The sequence below is a fragment of the Ambystoma mexicanum genome, chromosome 5q (genome assembly GCF_040938575.1).
Source record: "Ambystoma mexicanum isolate Mex_15411 chromosome 5q, UKY_AmexF1_1, whole genome shotgun sequence".
Classification (NCBI taxonomy): Eukaryota; Metazoa; Chordata; class Amphibia; order Caudata; family Ambystomatidae; genus Ambystoma; species Ambystoma mexicanum.
Genome location: NC_090933.1, coordinates 597,475,828 through 597,495,579, shown reverse-complemented (window position 1 = coordinate 597,495,579; position 19,752 = coordinate 597,475,828). Strand labels below are relative to the sequence as shown.

At 46.6% G+C, this 19,752-nt stretch overlaps 1 protein-coding gene across 1 annotated transcript in view; it reads left to right on the top strand.

The window, feature by feature from the left end:
* The window catches only part of PLAG1 (PLAG1 zinc finger), a 473,932-nt gene that overhangs the window by 57,201 nt on the left and 396,979 nt on the right, over positions 1-19,752 (top strand). The gene's annotated exons all lie outside the window — the stretch shown is intronic.

Here is a 19,752-nt window from a genome sequence, read left to right as displayed (position 1 = left end):
GATCCAGGTATAGAGCATTACAATAATCAATGTGGCTGGTAATCTGGGACGCCACTACCTGAGGACACATATTGTCAGGGAGGAATGAAAGAACCTTCCGAAAGCACCCTCAGGGTGAAAAAGCCCACCTTACACACCGCACTCACCTGGGTGGCCATGGACATGGAGGAAGCTAAATGGACACCCAGATTCTTAACTGAGGACACCGGTTTTGGAAAGTCCCCAAGAGCAGGCGGCTAACAGGAGGTGTCCCAAGGAGTGACCTTGGGAAAACCCACCACCAGTACCTCTGTCTTGTCCCCATTCAGTTTTAACCAGTTGCAATCCATCCAGCTCCTGACGGCCAGCAGACACTCGCCCAGCCAAGCCGACACCTCCGTTTGGTCTTGGTCAAGTCTTACTAAGATTTGTAGGTTGTCGGCATAGGCGTAGCATCTGAAGCCGTAGGAGCGGATGAGAGCAACTAGTGGCTGAATGTCGGCGCACCAGCATGCCTGGAGTGCAGTGCTTACAAAGTAACAACCAGAGAGTATAACATGCATCAAGTAAACCTCTAACTAATATTGCAGGGGGCTAAGTGAATAAACCCGCTGTGAACTGTCAGTGCAACTCGCTGGAACTATACAAAGGATACAGTTGCACATACCAGGAAGGTGCTGGCTGAGCCTTCCGAACAATGCTGCTGATCGAGATCGGGAAGACTCTGAAGCGCACATACGCCGGAGGCAAGTAAGGTGCACTACACAGAGCGAGCTCATTACATATTGTGAGCAGCAAAGGAAGACGAAGAAAACTGCACGCTGACCAAACAGTCTCTGGAACCGAACAGCACGGCCTGGCAAAGGACAGACGGAGTGCGGGCTGGCAGAGTACGAAGCAGATTATTTTGGAGGTTCCAAGGCGGTGAAAGGAGGGATAACACACCTGAATTGGTTATAAAACTGTGCCTGGACCTGCTATGACATTCGCCTTCATGTAACTGGCTATAAGAGCACACAACCTTTTGGGACATAACTGCAATGGCCGCATCCACACCCAGAGCGCTTCTGACTCTGGGAAAGGGCCGGTAACATCAAGACATGAAGGGAAGCTGTGTTAAATGCGAGGTGGTGTGGAGCGGGGGTGCCTGGTAGTACAAGGGCCCCTGTTGGGCCTCGGAAGCGTACATCTGTATCAGACGCAGTTGATGGCATATTGACTCCCCTGGAGCAGAGCAGCCCAGATCAGCTAGAAATATGGATCCAGCAAGCTGAGACGAGGAGGGCTCACCCAAGACAGCACCAGACAGTATATGGTGGTGACCATGGGGGCAGCTAGAAACTAACAGCGAGAACTAAAAGGGACATGAAAAAAGGGCAGGTGGCAGTATATGGTGGAAGACAGAGCAGACTGGTGAGTTGCCAACAGATACCGAAGGTGCCTGTGGAAGCGCCCGCAGGGATTGTGGTGAGGTGAGTGATGCCGGAGCGACAAAGCAATGAGAAAATACCCACTACGTGTGGTGCTTTAAGGTGACACCAGTGCACAGAGGATACTTCGTGACTAATGCAAACCCCAGAAAACAATGTGAACACGGTGAGCTGAACAAGTACGCTGACGGAGACACTGCTCAACACTGCGCCACAGTAGACCAGACGGTGTACTGAACCGATTGTAGCGGAAGAGAGGGCTGTGGAGCAAGTGGACGCACCAATGGCATCTAAGCCAAACAAGACCAAAGTGAAACAGTCATCAATAGATGCATTTGCCAAATCAGCCCAAATGACGGACGATGCGAAAACGGGGCAGGAAGCACGAGGAGAGTAGGCCCCCAGGGGAAATGACCAGCAGATCCTAGAGGCCATAGCAGAGTTGAAGTCCTCATTGAAACTTAAAATTGACGCTATCAGCATTGATGTGAACCTCTTGAGACAGGACATCCGAGCATTGACAATACGCACAGGAGTGCTAGAGAAAGAAGTGAAGGTTAACACAAGCAGTTAAAACAAAAACTCCAAGGAGGTCTCCATACTGCAGCTGGTGTGGAATCTGGATAACGGAGCAGAAGTGGCGGAAGGTCGGGCACACAGAAATAATGTACGGATTGTTGAGCTCCCGGAAGGAGAGGAAGGCTCGAACTCAACAAATTTCATCGAAAACATGTTGTTGAATGAGATAGCTGAGTCACTCACCCAGGGGTTCACAGTTGAAAGAGAGCACAGGGCCCTGAAAAGAAAACCGCCACCCAGGACCCCACCTCGGCCGATCATTGCCAAGATACCAAACTCCAAGGATGGGAAAAGAATCCTAGAACACTTTCGGAAAGGAGGAACGATAAGCAGCGCATCAGCGACCGGATTAAACTTTCTTAGTGCAAAAGCAGAGGATGAACTATGTGTCGGTCAAGAGGAGGTTACGCGCAGCTAATCTTAAATACATGTTACTATAACCGGCAAAGATGAAGGTCTTTCATAAAGACCGTGCTGTTTTTTCGGAGACTCCAGATGATGTAAACAAATGGATGGACAGGTTGAACTTTCCGTTGGAGAAAGACGTCCAGACGAGAAGCAGAAGGGATAAGTGAACCTGCATTACTTGCATAATGTACATTTGAACCGTGTAGTGGCCATTGTGTAATTCTGGATGGCGCCAGGAATCACACTATCACCCTCATTAGATTAGGTAGGATACTAGTAGTTCAGAATCCTCCCGCTGCACTCCGAATACCAGCAGTAGTGCCTGAATAGGAGCGAGATGTGGGGATGCCTGAGCTTCGGATCCAAAGCTGGCCAAATGTTGGGAACAGTTGGGGATGTAGGGGGAGTTGGGATAGTTAAAGGGACGTTGGCCTACAGACACGCACAGCAGAAGGAGGTTGGAGGTGATAAATGGAGGGTGAGGGTGGAATTGCTTAAAGAAGATGGGTGAACTTGAAGATAGCAACCTGGAATGTTAGAGGTTTGAACAGATACATCAAATGAAACAGAGTAATGGCCTATTTGAGACGTCCAAAAAATTGATATAGCCCTCCTGCAGGAAACACATCTGACCAAAGACAGACAGGACACCTTGGCACGAAATGGGGATGGGTGACCTTGGGTTCCACATACTCTGCATATGCCGGGGGGGTGATGATATGGGCGGCACCGACAGTTCATTCAAGGTCCTCCAGACCTACCTAGAAGCGGATGGTAGGATGATCATACTACCGGGGATGGTGGAAAATAGAGAAATATGCGTTAACACATATGCCCCAAATCGAGACACAGCTGCATATTTCCGATCCTTGTTTACCAAGATAGGCCCGTATAGGGATGGGGCGCTAATATGGGGAGCCGATTTGAATTGCATGCTGGACTCGATAATAGACAGGTTGGATGGTAAATTTGCTCATCCAGCCCCTGCAGCGAAAGCCTTGAACACGTTGCTTCACACATTCAAATTGTAATACGTGTGGAGGACAATGCATCAGCAAGACTGGGTATATTCTCACTATACTGCTCCCACGAATCTCTACACGAGGATAGATTGTGTTTGCGGGAGGAGAACTAGTTCATACGAGCTGAATACAATGCAAGGGTCCTCTCAGACCATGCTCCTCTGGTCACGTGGCAAGCTCTCCCCCTCCGAGCCAGGATTCTAACATGGATACTTGGGGTGGAAGCACTCGGAGATGCAGGGTTCTGGGAACATCTAAGGGAGGAGGTGAAGGAATATTATAAGCATAACGGGGTAGTGTGAAATCAGCAGGTACACTGTGGGAGGCTTTTAAAGTGGTGGTGAGAGGAGCAGCCATATCCAAGTCAAAGGGAATACAAGATGTGATTGGTTGTGTTTTTTTTTTTTTTTTTTTGAGATTTGCAGGTGGTGGAGGGCTGGTTAGAAGCTATAGCTCAGGCAGGAGAAGGGTCCCTAGAAGAAGCACAGGAGGTGATCCACCTAAAACAAGAATGTCGGAAGCATTGGGATAGGTTAAGAAATTTAAGCTACAGGAAATGCATTGAGACACAACACGCAGAAGGGGACAAGCCAGGGCAATTGTTAGCCTGGCTCTACAAAAGTGAGAACAAACGGGAGACATTTAGAGCAGAGGTGGGAACAGATGGAGGGTTGTGCGAGACACAAGAAGGAGTAAATGTTTTTATGAATATTCTAAGCGATTGTATGAGGAAACTTCAGTGTGATGTGTAAGAGATGCAGAAAGCACTGTCTGAGATTAGTCTGCCCAAGCTAAGTATAGAAGAACGAGACCGATTGGAAGTCCCCATTACGATAGAGGAACTACAGTATGTGATCAAAGAACTACCGACAGGCAAAGCCCCGGTGGCCGACGGGCTCCCCGGTGAATTCTATAAAGAAAACAAGACCGAAATCCTGACTCCACTGCTAGAAATGCTTAACGAATCATTGGAAACGGGCAGATTGCCCGGATCCTTAAGGGAGTCATTGCTTGTCTCCCTTCTAAAACCGAATAAGTCAGATACAGACTTTGGCTCGTATAGACCCCTTTTGTTACTGAATCAAGATGAAAAGATACTCGCAGCAGTAATGGCCCTAAGGCTCAAGCCGATCATAGCCAAGCTTGTAGACTCGGACCAGACAGGATATGTCCCGCATATAAATATTACCATTAATTTGCGTAGATTGCACCACGTAATAGATTCTACCCAAGGAGATGCACGACAATGTGTGGTGGCATCACTAGATGCAGTCAAGGCGTTTCATTCGGTCAGATGGCCATGGCTACTGTCAGTATTGGAAAGATTTTGTATGGGACCAACATACATTAAATGGGTGCGACTGTTGTATAACAACCAGTAGCTATGGTCACAACAGGCAGTCCTCTCAGAACAATGGCAGTTAAGTAAGGGTACAAGACGGTGTAAAGTTATATGGATAACCGATCCTGGCATAACCCACTTGCCCAGGTTGATGAGATTGGGGTGTGCAATGTGGCGTAGAGCCTGTCAATTGATGGGGAACATCACACTGTATTGCCCGCAGATTCCGCTGATAGCGCTAGAAGGGGTGAGTGACCAACTGCGGGTGAATTTGAGGAAATACTGGTAACCTAAAGGGCAACACCTTACATACTCCTGCCTGCAGAGGAATCTAAGGTGCAGATGGCCGGAGACCGAAGTGCTATTGCAGCAAGATGAGAGACATTCTATGATGTGTCAGAAGGTGGGCATGAAGTCTCGCGGATATACGAGCTGCTCATGTCCAAAGTGGGGAAGGAGTTGAGGCAGACGAGACAGCAATGTGAGGCATACTTGAAAGAACCAAGCTCAGACATGGTGTGGAACAGAGCTACTGCGTACCATAAAAAGTTGTCCAGAAACGCAAGGCTCCAACAGATCCAATTATACATAACCCAAAGAGCATATCTGACCCCTAATAGAATAGCAAAGTGTAGCCAGGCAGCGATATAATCGTGCCCAAAGTGCGGGGAGGTGGATGCAGATCTGGTCCATATGTCCTGGGCCTGCATAGAGATTGGTAGATTCTGTGAGGAGGTGGCTCAAGCATTAGCAAAGGCGGATATCACCTTGGAAATCGGATCCCCCCTGGCTTGTTTGCTGCAGGCTTTGCAAGGCCCAAGAGAGCCTAAACATGTGAGTAAATTGAGGGATCTGGCATATATATTAGCAAAACGCAGAATAGTGATGGGATGGAAAGCGCAGACCAGGCCTCTGTCAAGGAGTCCCCCCCCCCCCTTCTCACCTGAATTCAGTCTTTGCTGGCTTTCTTGATCAATGCCTTCTTGCGGACTGATCGAGTCTTGAATAAGGCTGCACGAGTCTCTTCCGACTCCAGCGTGCGTTCAAAGTTCCGGGATGCAAGGATCTCGGAATCTGGGAAATTAACAGAATGCGCAACTAGCACACGAGTCCAGGAATCAAGAAGGGAAGGAAAGGGACTAGGAAATGGGTAGGCTGGAACAAGCAAGGGAAACAATACCGCGAGCTATGGAGCACACGTCTGGTCTCTACTTCGCAATAGCATTGAGACGCGCAGAGCCGCGGGAGGCGTGGTCTATAAATAGAACACGCTACGTCCAAGGTGTAGAGCGAGGAAGGTGTTTCACAGTGGACGGCCATGTTGGAAGTACAAGGGAGTGTAAGCCCCGTTGAGACCAGGACCAGGAAGTCCAAAAGGGGCGTGTTCTGTAGTTCATGACAGCCTCTGGTGCAAGTATGGTGGAGGGACCTGCGGAAACTCTGGTTTGGCAAGATGCAGTAGGCAGTAACTCGGACCAAGAAGAGGAGGGGGTGGAAGCTTGGAGACAGTTGATTGCGAATCTGGCCACGTCCACACTGGATATTAGAGAATCGGAAAACAGTCTGACACAAGAGGGTGCAGACATCAGAGTGGTTGATGGAGAGTAAGCAGGATGGTGGTGGAATTATGTGGTGCAATGTAGGTCGGGGTAAGGCAGGGGGGATTTGGGGTGGAACGGGGGAATAAACAGACAATAGTTGTACTTTGATATAATGTACTCCATAATGCAATGTCTAAGTTATTGTGGTATAAAAAATAAATTGTTTAAAAAAAATAAACAAACTAGTGGCTGAACATAAAGATTAAACCATGTGGGGGACGGGGCCAATCCATGGGGGACACCACAAGATAGGGAGTGAGAGCCAGAGAGAAAGTGTGCCAAAGAGTAACCGGGAGCGATCTGTGGGATATATTGACCCAACTCGGCTGTACTTACCCCCCATCCCTCCCACATCACCAAGCTGCATTTCAGCAGAAACCACAAAATGGCTGCGCTGGCACCATTGCACCAAAACTGCATTTGCAGCAACAAAAAGATGGCTGCACCATCTTGCCAAGCACATATTGGGCAGGATAGAACAGGGGGCACACCGAGGGAGCTTGCCAGTGTATTTTTACATGTACAAAAGAAACAGAGTGAAAAAGCAGCGCTGTTTTGCTGCCAGCCCAAAGTCCCCATTGAAAAGGGGGTATTTTACCTTAAAATGATGCTGTTCTGGCGCTATTTTTATCTGGTTTGCCTCAAACTACTGTTAGTACTAAGGCCCTGCATGCCAATTCATATCCCCATTGTGCTTCAGCAAAACCAAGCATGACCCCTGAATGACAGGCTCTGTCAAACCAAATCTGAGAAAAATCAACAAACTTCATTTTCCGCCGCACGGGAAAAAGCTTCACTTTTAAGTTACAAAGTGTCAAGGATCAGTAATTTAAAGGAACTCCAGCTCTGGGCTATGTCAATTTCAGTGCATAGGTGGTTCAAATAAACTACTACCTAAAAAGAAAATGACTATATCTGCAAAACAGTGTGGGAATCCAGAGGGAAAGTCAAAAACAGAATTTGAAAGCAAAGTGCTAACAACTTGCACCACGTGTAAAAATGGGTTTTGTAGACTGAAGGAGAAAAATGAACAAACGCGTCTTCTTGCCTAACAATGTGAAAGGGGATTCTACTGTGAAAATACAATGTATAAAATGGTTCTATTCAGCAGATTTACTTCCAATTCAGAACAAAAATAAATACAAGTAAATTAAACTTCAGTGGCTGCACGGGGGGGGAGGAATCAGCCCAAGACAGGTTTCTGCTGAGAGAATGACAGAAACAAAAGGGGCCCTCTCAGTAGATACTAACATCCCAGTGATAATTACTAGGTTGGACAGAATCTGGTCTGGGCTGAGCCCTCTACAATGGAATTTCCAGGACACGGACGTGCGCAGCAGAGCAAGGATAATAAACCTTCAATCAAGCTGGGAAAATCCCATGCTCCCTCTGGAGGAAGTGACAGTTGGTGGCAGCTGAAAAGAAAAATAATGGGCCAATGCAGGACAAAGGATTCCCATTTGTTTCAAAAGACTATTTTATTAAACTTTGAAGACGGTTATCTTTGCAAAAGTGTAAAAACTTAGTAGTTTAAAGGTGATTTATGTGGCTTTCAAATAAGAGGTCTTGGCTGTCAATAGCATTGTATGGGACACGAACGCCAGAAGAATGTGAATCATGGGGAAAGGACACATGATGGAATGTTAAAAATGAACAGAAATAGGCCCCTTGATAGTATGTATGCACGTGTGAAGTCACAGAATTTTAGGCCAAACATTTCACACTGAAAATGACCAAAGATTATGAAATGTACAAAACAATGTCTCACAGGGTTGGACTGAAATGGTCTGCATAAAATATGTAACCCGTTTTTTAGCAAATTACTTGGTGACCTCAGCTGTATAAATGTACGATTTGTGGCAAAAACTGATTTTAGCTAAAGGAACTCTGGGAGATTTTTGAACATTGTAAAACTTGCATCATAAATCTGACATCCTGCCCTAAAAATCCAACAAGCTGTGAGCGAGGCGGGGACTAGCACCCCTGACCAATCCAGTGGGGTAGAGGTGTGTTTAGCTAAGCCTGCCCAGCCATATACTTCAATGATGTCACTAGGCATTATAAATAAGAGTCCATGACAGGACTCTACACTCACTCTTCCTGAAGTTCCTGCACTGCATTTCCTGATCTGCTCCATTCATCTGGCTCATTCCAGTTACAAGGCCAAAGCATTGCTGACCCTACTCCAGAGCCCACTGCAAAACCCAAGCCTAGCTGATTCCTATCCCAGCAAGGCCAGTGATCCAGAATCAACCCACTAATCTCTCATTAAAAAGGGGAAAGCTGTTGTACCTTTTTCCATCCTGAAATCAGACCGGCTTGCTGTCCACTAACTGCTTGCCCACTGACTGCATCCATCGGTACATGTGCCATCCAGTGACTCGAATTGACCAGCTGTTCGCTACCCGGTGACCAGACCTTGCCTAGCTGACTTTTGCCAGGCACGCTGCCTTGTGGTGACCAGACCCTGTTGACTGTCCAAAAATCCCAAAACTAAAAAGTGGACTGCGAGTATAATCCCCACCCCATAGAAACACATAGCCTATATTGTCTTGCCTTTGTCCTTATCCCATTCTCTTAGTCATATTTATACACTGTAACTTGTTGAAACTGTTAGAATTATCCTTCTATCCTGTCCTTAATGTTGTCTGGTGTAAATTTATAAGCCCTTAGTTATATTTGGAGTAATCAAACTAATTTCCATATATTTTATTGTTGGGGTTGAGCACTGGGGGGACAAGGTTGACCTCGCGAATCAACCTTGGAGCTTACTGTGTTCCTATATCCAATATCGCCTAGATAATTTAGTGTAAGTAACATTTTCCTTTCTTGCAAAACCGAAGTTTTCATTTTAACTGCTCTATTTTCCTAAAAACTAACCTCACTCTACCTTCCAAATCTCTCAATTTACCAGCTAGAGACCTATTTTCACCTCTATATTGTCCCTGTGATATACCTCTAGTCCCCCAACCCAAAAACCACACTCCAAATCTTCCAACGTGTCATTTGGCTGCAGCTGTTTTCACTTTCCACTCATTTTTTGAATTGTCTGCCTTTTGCTGATCCATTGCTGTGTGATTGCCAGTGATATAACATACCCACTATTGTGATAAAACATATGTAGATTATAATTTTACCACACATTAATTATTTGTCAAATTTGAGTGTTATTTTAGGCCTTTGCTAAGGGTTTAAAGTCAGTTTTTGCCTTTTTATTCTGTGAGGGAAGAACGGATTGCGATTCAATTTCTCCCTCATATCCCCGACTACCTACTGCTTCTTTCTATCCACTCAGAATTTGATTATTTGTGGGTTGAGGGAACCTTGCAGGGGGAAACCTTAACTTGGGTGCTATCTTTCTTAAAACCAAAAAGTGCTTCTATTCAATTGTGCAGTGTATATGTTCTGGGAGAAGGTTAATTAAGTGCAGTGCTTACATTTCATTGTAATTATCACCCCATTGGTGATTGCTGCCCCATATTAGAAATTGTCTGATTTACTTTGAATTTTAAAAATAAATATTGCATTTTCACCAACCGGCCTGGTTCATGGTCCATTGTGACCCGGGGTATTTGAAAAAGGGGGTGTAATATGAGTTGTGTACCATCTCAAATTGAATTTGCATAAAATAAAGAGAAAGGTGTACCAATTCAGCGCTACATCCTAGGCTGAGACCAAGGTGGGTGTCGCCTGATTGAAATTCTTAACAGATCAGACAGAAAAGAAGAGAACCAGTCCAGAACAGTGCCCGAAACGCCCGTCTCCACGAGCCAGGCCAGGAGGATGGCGGCTCCCACGCCCCCCCCTTGTTCGACCAGCATAGTAAGGTTGTCTAGTACTGAGACGAGAACACTCTCGGTACCCTGCTCCGGATGGAACCCAGATTGAAAAGGGTCAAGAGCAGATGATTGCCTCAGAAAAGATGACAGAAGAAGCTCCACCAGAGACTCCAGAAGTTTCATAAAGAAAGGGAGCAACAAGATCGGTCTGTAATTGGCAGGGTTGAGGGGGGTCAAGGGTAGGCTTTTTCAAAAGCGGGAGGACTATGGCCTATTTGAGATCCTGCGGAATAATACCAGATCGACAGGAGGTGTTTACTGTCGTGGGCAACAATGTGATCACTGCCGGGAGAATCTCCTGCAGAATTACCACTGGGATTGGGTCAGAGGGGGTGGCCGATTTCAACCGCCTTATCTCCCTAGTGACTTCCACCACGGAAAATTCTGGAAGGCAGGACCAGAACTGCTAGTTAGGTTTACTGGGGCTATTACTGACCTGTGCACTACCAGCCAGGACATTAGTTTGTATATGGTCACAGATGTTCCTGACCTTAGTCATAAAGTTAGCAAGCGAGTCACAAGAGATTTGAGTGGGTGCTACACTGGGAGATATATGAACTGTTGAGGAAAAGGACTTAACTACTGAAAACGGCTCTTTTGAATTAAGTGCCAACATAACCCTTTGCCAGATGAATAGAGGCATGGTAGAAATGTGACAGTTTACGAAAGATTCCTTTTTCTACTTTGCTATACGAGTGGCGCCAATTGCGTTCCGCCTACCTGACTTTCAGGTGAGTGGCTTTAAGCTCCAACGAGAACCAAGGTGCAGAAGGCGATTGCGGGCCAAAGGAGCTTTAGTGGACCAGCCGCATCTGCTGGTCATTCAAGAGCCCACCCTAGCTCCGAAAGATTGGGGCTAGGAGTAGACAGGCAGTCCCGAGTAATGCTACAGATTAAGGTTTTCCGGTCTGCTGTGCGCTAGTTACAACAGTACATAGCGGCCATAGGTGGTTTTAAATCAGTGCCGGTGGTCAGCAGTTTGAATGAGACCAGGTAATGATCTGCCCAGATCACCGGGTAGATAGCTTTGACTTGCACAGTCATCGCTGTAGAGAATATAAGGTCCAAAATGTCTCCATAGCGATGCTTGGTTTCAGCTACTTGCTGAACCAGTCCTAGGGTTTACCAAAGCCTTGAACTGGGAATAGCCTGGGGGTAGGGATAGTTTTTGTCTGTTAGTCACCTAGGACTAGTAAATTAGGAAAATTCAATTGTAAACCGGCGATGGTGTCAGCAAAAGATTCCATGAAACCTTGGCACGACCCCAGGGGGGACCGTACATAATTAAGAGGTGCTTGGTGTGAGAAGCCAAAGCATTAAAACATACGAGGAGTACTTCCATATTCTAAGTATGAACAAAAGAAATCTGTGCAACCGATAACTGAGATTTAAAGATGATTGCGAGCCCGCCCCCCGGGTGGAGGGCTTCCCTATCAAGATGGATGACCTTATAACCCTCAGGGACAGCTGCAATCAAACTAGGGCCTGAAGCTTCTGTCAGCCGCATCTCTTTTAAACAGAGGAAGTCGGGTGAGTGCTCTTCTAATGGATCATAAATAGAGGCACGGTCCGCTGTCAGAGACTGCGTGTTTAGCAGCATAGCATGCAATGCTGATCGATCCGGCAACTCACCTGTGTCGTTCACCTGCACCGGAGTGCCAAAGTGGCGATAAAATATAATTCCTGCTGGTGCGAACTGTACAAGTGTTTCCCCAAGACCAGGCCAAGGACTGGCCTGGCGGCCTGACTGGCACAGACGGGATTGACTTTTGCACGACTTCGGCACATGAGATGCGCAGTCGCTGCGCTCACCTGCTGTGCTGTCGGCAGGCGTGGATCTGAGGAATACACATCATATTACCTTAGCCAATCCGCAGAGAGTCTGAGGACATTGAGGACAGACTCACTCCTGCTTCAGTGGGTGGGGTCTGAAAAAAAAAATACTGGCACTCAGCCGAGCCTCAGAGTGCCTTGAGGCGAGGCACCCTCAGCCGGTCTGGCAATACAAGGAACCAAAAGAAAGTAAATGAATAAAATTAAAACAACACTTATCAGTGAGTGAAAGTAGGAGGCTCCCAGTCACACACCACGGCCCAGGTGCAACTTCAGAGTTTTCTTCAGATGTCAAAACCTCCAAGGATATGAGTGTAAATCATTAAGTTCTTAGCCTAGTCTTAAGAGTCCTTGTCCCACCAGGGACACCCTTGACTATAAAACAATGTCCAAAGAACTGGCCAACAGAGTTGCAAATCTTAACAAATCCTTTGCCTCCTGGCTACCCTGGAAGACAACCACCAAAAGACTCAACGGTTATTCTCAGTGCACTCTGGAGTAACTCCAATAAACACCCTTCAATTGCATTTCTTGATATCGGGTATCATTGTTCCAAAATATATACTCCAAAATATAAATTCAACTTATTTTTATTTTCATTTACCTTTTAGTTCAAAGGTCTCCTTGTGTCACAAGTCAAAATCATGCCTATATATCTATACATTCTAACAATATATTAGCGGGCTTTCATGTACTTTTCATAACCTCTTTTTTGGTGCGTTTACCATATCTGAACAATAAACCATAATACAGTTAGTCATTCTCTTCACATCATGCGATTCTATACATCAAAATACTTCAGAACGTAAAGAATATCAACATGTTCAACATATTTCTTTTTTAGATTTTTGATGTTGCTGCCAACGCATTTCGGGTATCACACTCTACCCATTTTACTGGGCTACCCTGACGTGGCTCCTTAATTCTATTTGTTGCATGTATTCTAAAAAATAAATGTAACAAACTATCTCAGTTTCATTTTACTCCTGTTTTCCTCTGAAGATTCTGCAACTCATGTGTCCCCCCCCCCCCACCCCCCCCCAAATACTTTTTTCTTCAAATCCCCCCACCTACCTCAAAAACCTTTGTGGTCTCCACTCCAGTTGCCTTTAACCAAAGTCAATAATATAGCCTTATTAACTTGCCTTGTACACCATAAAAACATGCTAACTTGTTTTTTAATCACTTTGCCCATATATATCTCATCTTCCAACTTACCCGACTTTGTTGGCTACCATGTAATGGGTTTTCAGCAGGAATGCTCTCTTGTGTTCATACTTCTAGGACAACTGTAAGCACATACATCCTCGTTATTCCTATTTTTGTAAGTACGATAATTGGGTCTGCTGTCCCCTGGGCTGCTTCTATATTTACATTTTTTACTTTGACATGTGGAACGCAAGGCATCCCCCCTGTGAGCCAGTTTGGTGCCCCGCTTCTGCATTTATGTATACATTGTCACTATGGTAACCAAAGCTTTTGGAGCGAGACTCTGCTCTCTCTCTCGCGTTGCGGCCCTTTTTGACTAGTGTACGTTTCCCGCATCCGTCTGTTAATGTACCCAGCTCATATGAGCAAGTCTGTTCAACTAGTTGTCTATTAATACTTGGAATGAATGTGTCTGCGAGATTAAAATGTTATCAAATTTCTCACATGGCTTTTGGAATTACCCTCTATCTGGCATACTAACTATGTGTCAGGATTAGTCAGGCGAGTACTAAGGCAGCGAATATGGCAAGGGAAATGTGCACCCAGGAACAACGACTCAGGTATGCTAGAACCCAGGAGTCCAAAATAGAGTGTGACATCAAAACCAATATATGAAAAGGGATGTGGGGTAAGCACCTGACCGCGAGGAAAGTCGGCAAGCACCTTACCCCCAATTGCTGTTACAGGTACTGACAGCGCTAAACCCACGTGGAGGGCCAGCAATGACAGGATCTGTGTACTAACACTCTTGATGGTATTACATAAGGGAACTTAGGAACTGTACTCACGAGGACGAGATACACCTCTTGAATGTCAGCTAGACCACGAATCCTGTTGATGAATCTGGGACCCAGAAAGGCTATAACAGCAATGGGAGAAGTAGGGAGGTCCAGAGGACAAGGGCTGAAGGCAGCCGGAATGAGGCAGGCTGCCGGGCAGGGAGCCCAGAGGACAAGGGCTGAGGCTGGGAATCAGCAGAGCGAGATCCGCTGCTATGTGGAGAGCCCGCAGGGCAAGGGCGGAGGCTGGAAGGCAGCAGAGCGAGATCCGCTGCAATGTGGAGAGCCCGGCAGGACAAGGGCGGAGACTGGAAGGAAAACTAAATACCTAAGTGGGAATAGTGTTTACAAAATAGTGAGGAAAACATAAGCATTCACACAGGAGCTAGCTACTACCGCACACCACACCTAATAAACAAAGGGAAAATAAATGCAGAAGTGCAGTGGAAAACATGGAATGGATCCTCTAGAAAGTAAGGATCAGGAGCAGGGAAAAAACGAAATAACCTATGCAAACTTCTCCCTACCCCTCCAAGGAAAAGACAGGAAACTAAACTAAGAGGAAGGCTAAGGCAAATGGGTAACAGCAGCAAAGGACAGAGTCAAAGAAATATAGAACACAGACAAACTGGGCTGCATCTAAAAGGGGAAAGCACTGAGAATAGCTGCCTGCAAACAGAGGAAGACAAAAAGGGAAATCAAGGGAGCAGAAATCAATTAGCGCATGAATCCGAAATTCAGGGCGGAGGAAACAAGAAAACAGGAACAAGGAAGTAGGAACAAAGGCAAAGAACCAGGAACCAGGGACTAGTCAAAAACAGGAACACTGCAAACGATGACCAGCGCTGGACTGAAGTGAGACTGAGGCTTTTAAAGCTGTTTAACGAGCACACGCCTCAGGTGTGCTGACTGCTGCACCTGCAGCCACAGGTGTTGCCTATCCTCCACCCAACCTTGTCCTGCAAGGGTGGAGGTGGAGCAGTGGGCCAGGCATTCTGGGAAGCACAGTCATTTGGTTAAAGAAGCATGCTGGCTGCCAAAAACCTGGAATGGATCCGGAAGGGAAGTAGTTTGGAAAATAGGGATTTAGCGCTCCCAATTCATTACAGCACTGTGGCATTAGGTTCGGAGGAAATGTCCAGCAAGGAATAAGCCCCAAAACATGCCCCCAAGTGGCGGGAACGGGAGCGAAGGGAGCGAGTCGTGACAGTATACCCCCTCCTACGGCCCTCTTCGGGTGCCCGCCACCCGTACGAGACTTCTTCTTTCCATGATGGGAGTGCTTTTTCTTTGGAGGTGGCACTGATGGAAATGGTGGCTTGTGGGCAAAGGCAGATGGGCTTCCATGATAGGAGTGTGTTGTCTTTGGAGGTGATACTGATGGAAACGGTGACTTCTGGTGAGGAAGAGACTCATGGTTCGAAGAAAGGCATGAAGAACTTGCAGGACCTGGAGCAGAGTTGGAAGATCCAGGAAGCTCAGTCACTGGGAGTGGACCCTTGTAAGTCTTTGAGGAGGGAGGCAGGCTGGTGCAACTTGCCTTAGACGATGGTAGAAGTTCTGTTAGCCTTTCCGCCGAGAGCGGACATGCGGGAGGTGAGGAAGTTGCTGGCTTCAGGAAATGTTCATGTTCAGCCATTAGAGAAGGTGGCGGCTGAGGTAGAGGTTCAGATCTTTTTCTGTCATCCATCTGGGAAAAGGCTTGTGGTTGAAAATGATTAAGGTTTGACTGCACATATTCTACGCCTTGGATGCCTGGAAGTCCCATGGGTTGTACGAGGCTGGTACTCCTGGTGACAGTCGTGTAGCCACTTTGTTGCACGTTGGATACAACAGCAGGGACGTTTGGCATACTGGTAGGAGTGATAGACACAGTACTTGGTATTTCAGGCACACTAGCAGAAGGAGCAATAACAGACACATCTTGAACTGCAGCAGCCATTCCCTTCCTTTGGCTACTAGCACCCAACTGGTGCTTCTTGGCGGAATTCTGTTGCACAAGTTCTGTAGGTAATACGCCGGTCTGCACCACCCCCTGTGCACACCCAGGTGAGTGGTTCTGACTCACCACTTGGTCCAGCTTGATGACTCTGAAGCGGGAGCTGGCAAAAGTCTCAAACTCCGATGCTGCATTTTTAGGAGGCTCTGATGCTAAAGTGAAGCAGTTGGGAGAATCGTCTTGTGGAAAAGGCAGGCATTCTGGTGCTCCTCCTGAAGCAAAAGAAAGGCAATCTAAACGTTCATCGACAGTAAATGTTTGGGATTCAGGAGGACTGTCTGGAGCAGTAGAAAATATAGCAGGATCTGATGGTGTAGACAGGTATACCTCTGATGTTGGAAGCGAAGCTAAGCAGGATACCGGTGTATCATGAACTGAAGGCAAACAAGCAATAAACTCTGGAACTGAAGACATGCACATATGATGGACTACCGGAGGCTCTCTGGCTGAAGGATGATCTTCTGGATGAGTCACTGTAGCTGAAGACAGGCAGGCCAGAGGAAACTTTGAAGCTGAAGGCATGCGAGTTGGAGCCATCTCGGTAGCTGAATCCAAACATGTCAGGGTCTTTGGGACTAACCCCGTGCATGGTGGAGGCTCTTGATTAAATGGCAGACATGGCAGCGGTTCATTGATTGAAGACACGTGTACCAAAGATGACTGCAGGGCTGTGGATTGGATCATAGAAGAGTCAATGGTTGTAGGAGGACACACAGAAGTCTCAGAAGTTGATAGACACATTAGTGGCTCAGGAATGGAGGGCACCTTTAGGGCATTAGACTCCTTGGCTCCAGTAACCAAGGACTGAACTGTACCCTTGCAGTCCTTTTCTTTAGTGGGTGACACAGAGTCTCTTTCTTTGTGGAAGTCAAAATCAACCAGTGGAATCACCATAGTAAAGTCTCTGTTAATCAGGATTTCGTCAATTGTCCATTCCTCTGTCTTAGCTTCTGAAAGAGGCAGATTAACAATCAACAGTTCAGGAATCGCCTGCTGGTCTTTTGGTTCTGTATACTGTGGAATGAGTTCATCAGAACATGAAATCTGTACTGTCTCTGACTGTTCGTATTGATCAGAATTGGCAGAAGGAAGAGTGAACCCAGAGGTAAGATCGTCTTCCACATCAGCTTTAACATCTACTTCAGTCTCAGCAGCTGTATCAAGAGCAGGACCTAAGCCTACTGTAGTGACTGAATCTGTGTATGCCACCTTTGTGTATTGTGTTTGGAGATCAGAAGCTTGTATGTGTGCTAGCTCAGAATTATGACAGACTGCTACACAGGAAACTTTAGGTAAAGGAGTGGCTTGTAAATCTTCAGCTAACTGCAATCCCTGACAATCAGCAGAACAATTGTTAGTAACTGTGCCCAGATTGAGCGCTGTGCTAGAAGAAAGACTTTCACTTCCAATAGATCTAACATATTGGCAATTATCATGGTTTACCAAAGTCTCTGCACTCAGGGGCTGAACTGTGTTCACTTCATCAACATCTATGGATAAAGTCTGAGGTGTATTCAGGAATGCGTGCAAGATCTTATTCTCCTCTTGTAAAGAAATGAATTCTTGTGTTAACTCCTCAAGCTTAGCTCTTAGCATGCCCTGCATTAACTGTACATCACTATCAGTAGGCACAGGGGGAGGCATAGTGGCATCAGGGCTGGATCCTGCACTAGCAATCTGGATGTGCACCGATTGTGCATTATCCTCAACTGCTTTCAGGTTCTGAGATTTATACTTTCTCATACTAACTTGGTCTGTGTTACCCTTAAGCAATCTATTGACCTTAGACCTCTTGACATTAGGGACTACCGTATGTACTTGTGCAAAGAAGTATTTGGACTGAGGGTAGAAAACTGAAGTTATGCAAGGAACCCCTCCATTCGTTATGTTTGTACCATGAAACTGTTCTATCTGAGGTGAAGCACAACTGGAATCATGGGGTTCAACAACAGAGGTACTCTTGTGTAATAAGTCTAACAGTGTGTTGTTTTCTGCGGCTAAGGCTTGCGCTGACATAGAATCGGGATCAGAACAAAAGATCGAACTAGGATCAGGCAATGTAGGATGTGCCATCCTATGGGAAAAATACTTTGCTCGTAAATGCCCATTCGTGACAAGGAGTTCATTTAAGCCAAGACTAGTGATTTGATTGTCACAGGTAAATGTAGGGGAAGCTTTCTGTACAAGCTTGTTAGAGGCCTTGCTGCCTTTCTTTCTTAAACTTGCCATATTCAATGGGAATTTTGGGCTGGTCATACTGTCAGGATTAGTCAGGCGAGTACTAAGGCAGCGAATATGGCAAGGGAAATGTGCACCCAGGAACAACGACTCAGGTATGCTAGAACCCAGGAGTCCAAAATAGAGTGTGACATCAAAACCAATATATGAAAAGGGATGTGGGGTAAGCACCTGACCGCGAGGAAAGTCGGCAAGCACCTTACCCCCAATTGCTGTTACAGGTACTGACAGCGCTAAACCCACGTGGAGGGCCAGCAATGACAGGATCTGTGTACTAACACTCTTGATGGTATTACATAAGGGAACTTAGGAACTGTACTCACGAGGACGAGATACACCTCTTGAATGTCAGCTAGACCACGAATCCTGTTGATGAATCTGGGACCCAGAAAGGCTATAACAGCAATGGGAGAAGTAGGGAGGTCCAGAGGACAAGGGCTGAAGGCAGCCGGAATGAGGCAGGCTGCCGGGCAGGGAGCCCAGAGGACAAGGGCTGAGGCTGGGAATCAGCAGAGCGAGATCCGCTGCTATGTGGAGAGCCCGCAGGGCAAGGGCGGAGGCTGGAAGGCAGCAGAGCGAGATCCGCTGCAATGTGGAGAGCCCGGCAGGACAAGGGCGGAGACTGGAAGGAAAACTAAATACCTAAGTGGGAATAGTGTTTACAAAATAGTGAGGAAAACATAAGCATTCACACAGGAGCTAGCTACTACCGCACACCACACCTAATAAACAAAGGGAAAATAAATGCAGAAGTGCAGTGGAAAACATGGAATGGATCCTCTAGAAAGTAAGGATCAGGAGCAGGGAAAAAACGAAATAACCTATGCAAACTTCTCCCTACCCCTCCAAGGAAAAGACAGGAAACTAAACTAAGAGGAAGGCTAAGGCAAATGGGTAACAGCAGCAAAGGACAGAGTCAAAGAAATATAGAACACAGACAAACTGGGCTGCATCTAAAAGGGGAAAGCACTGAGAATAGCTGCCTGCAAACAGAGGAAGACAAAAAGGGAAATCAAGGGAGCAGAAATCAATTAGCGCATGAATCCGAAATTCAGGGCGGAGGAAACAAGAAAACAGGAACAAGGAAGTAGGAACAAAGGCAAAGAACCAGGAACCAGGGACTAGTCAAAAACAGGAACACTGCAAACGATGACCAGCGCTGGACTGAAGTGAGACTGAGGCTTTTAAAGCTGTTTAACGAGCACACGCCTCAGGTGTGCTGACTGCTGCACCTGCAGCCACAGGTGTTGCCTATCCTCCACCCAACCTTGTCCTGCAAGGGTGGAGGTGGAGCAGTGGGCCAGGCATTCTGGGAAGCACAGTCATTTGGTTAAAGAAGCATGCTGGCTGCCAAAAACCTGGAATGGATCCGGAAGGGAAGTAGTTTGGAAAATAGGGATTTAGCGCTCCCAATTCATTACAGCACTGTGGCATTAGGTTCGGAGGAAATGTCTAGCAAGGAATAAGCCCCAAAACATGCCCCCAAGTGGCGGG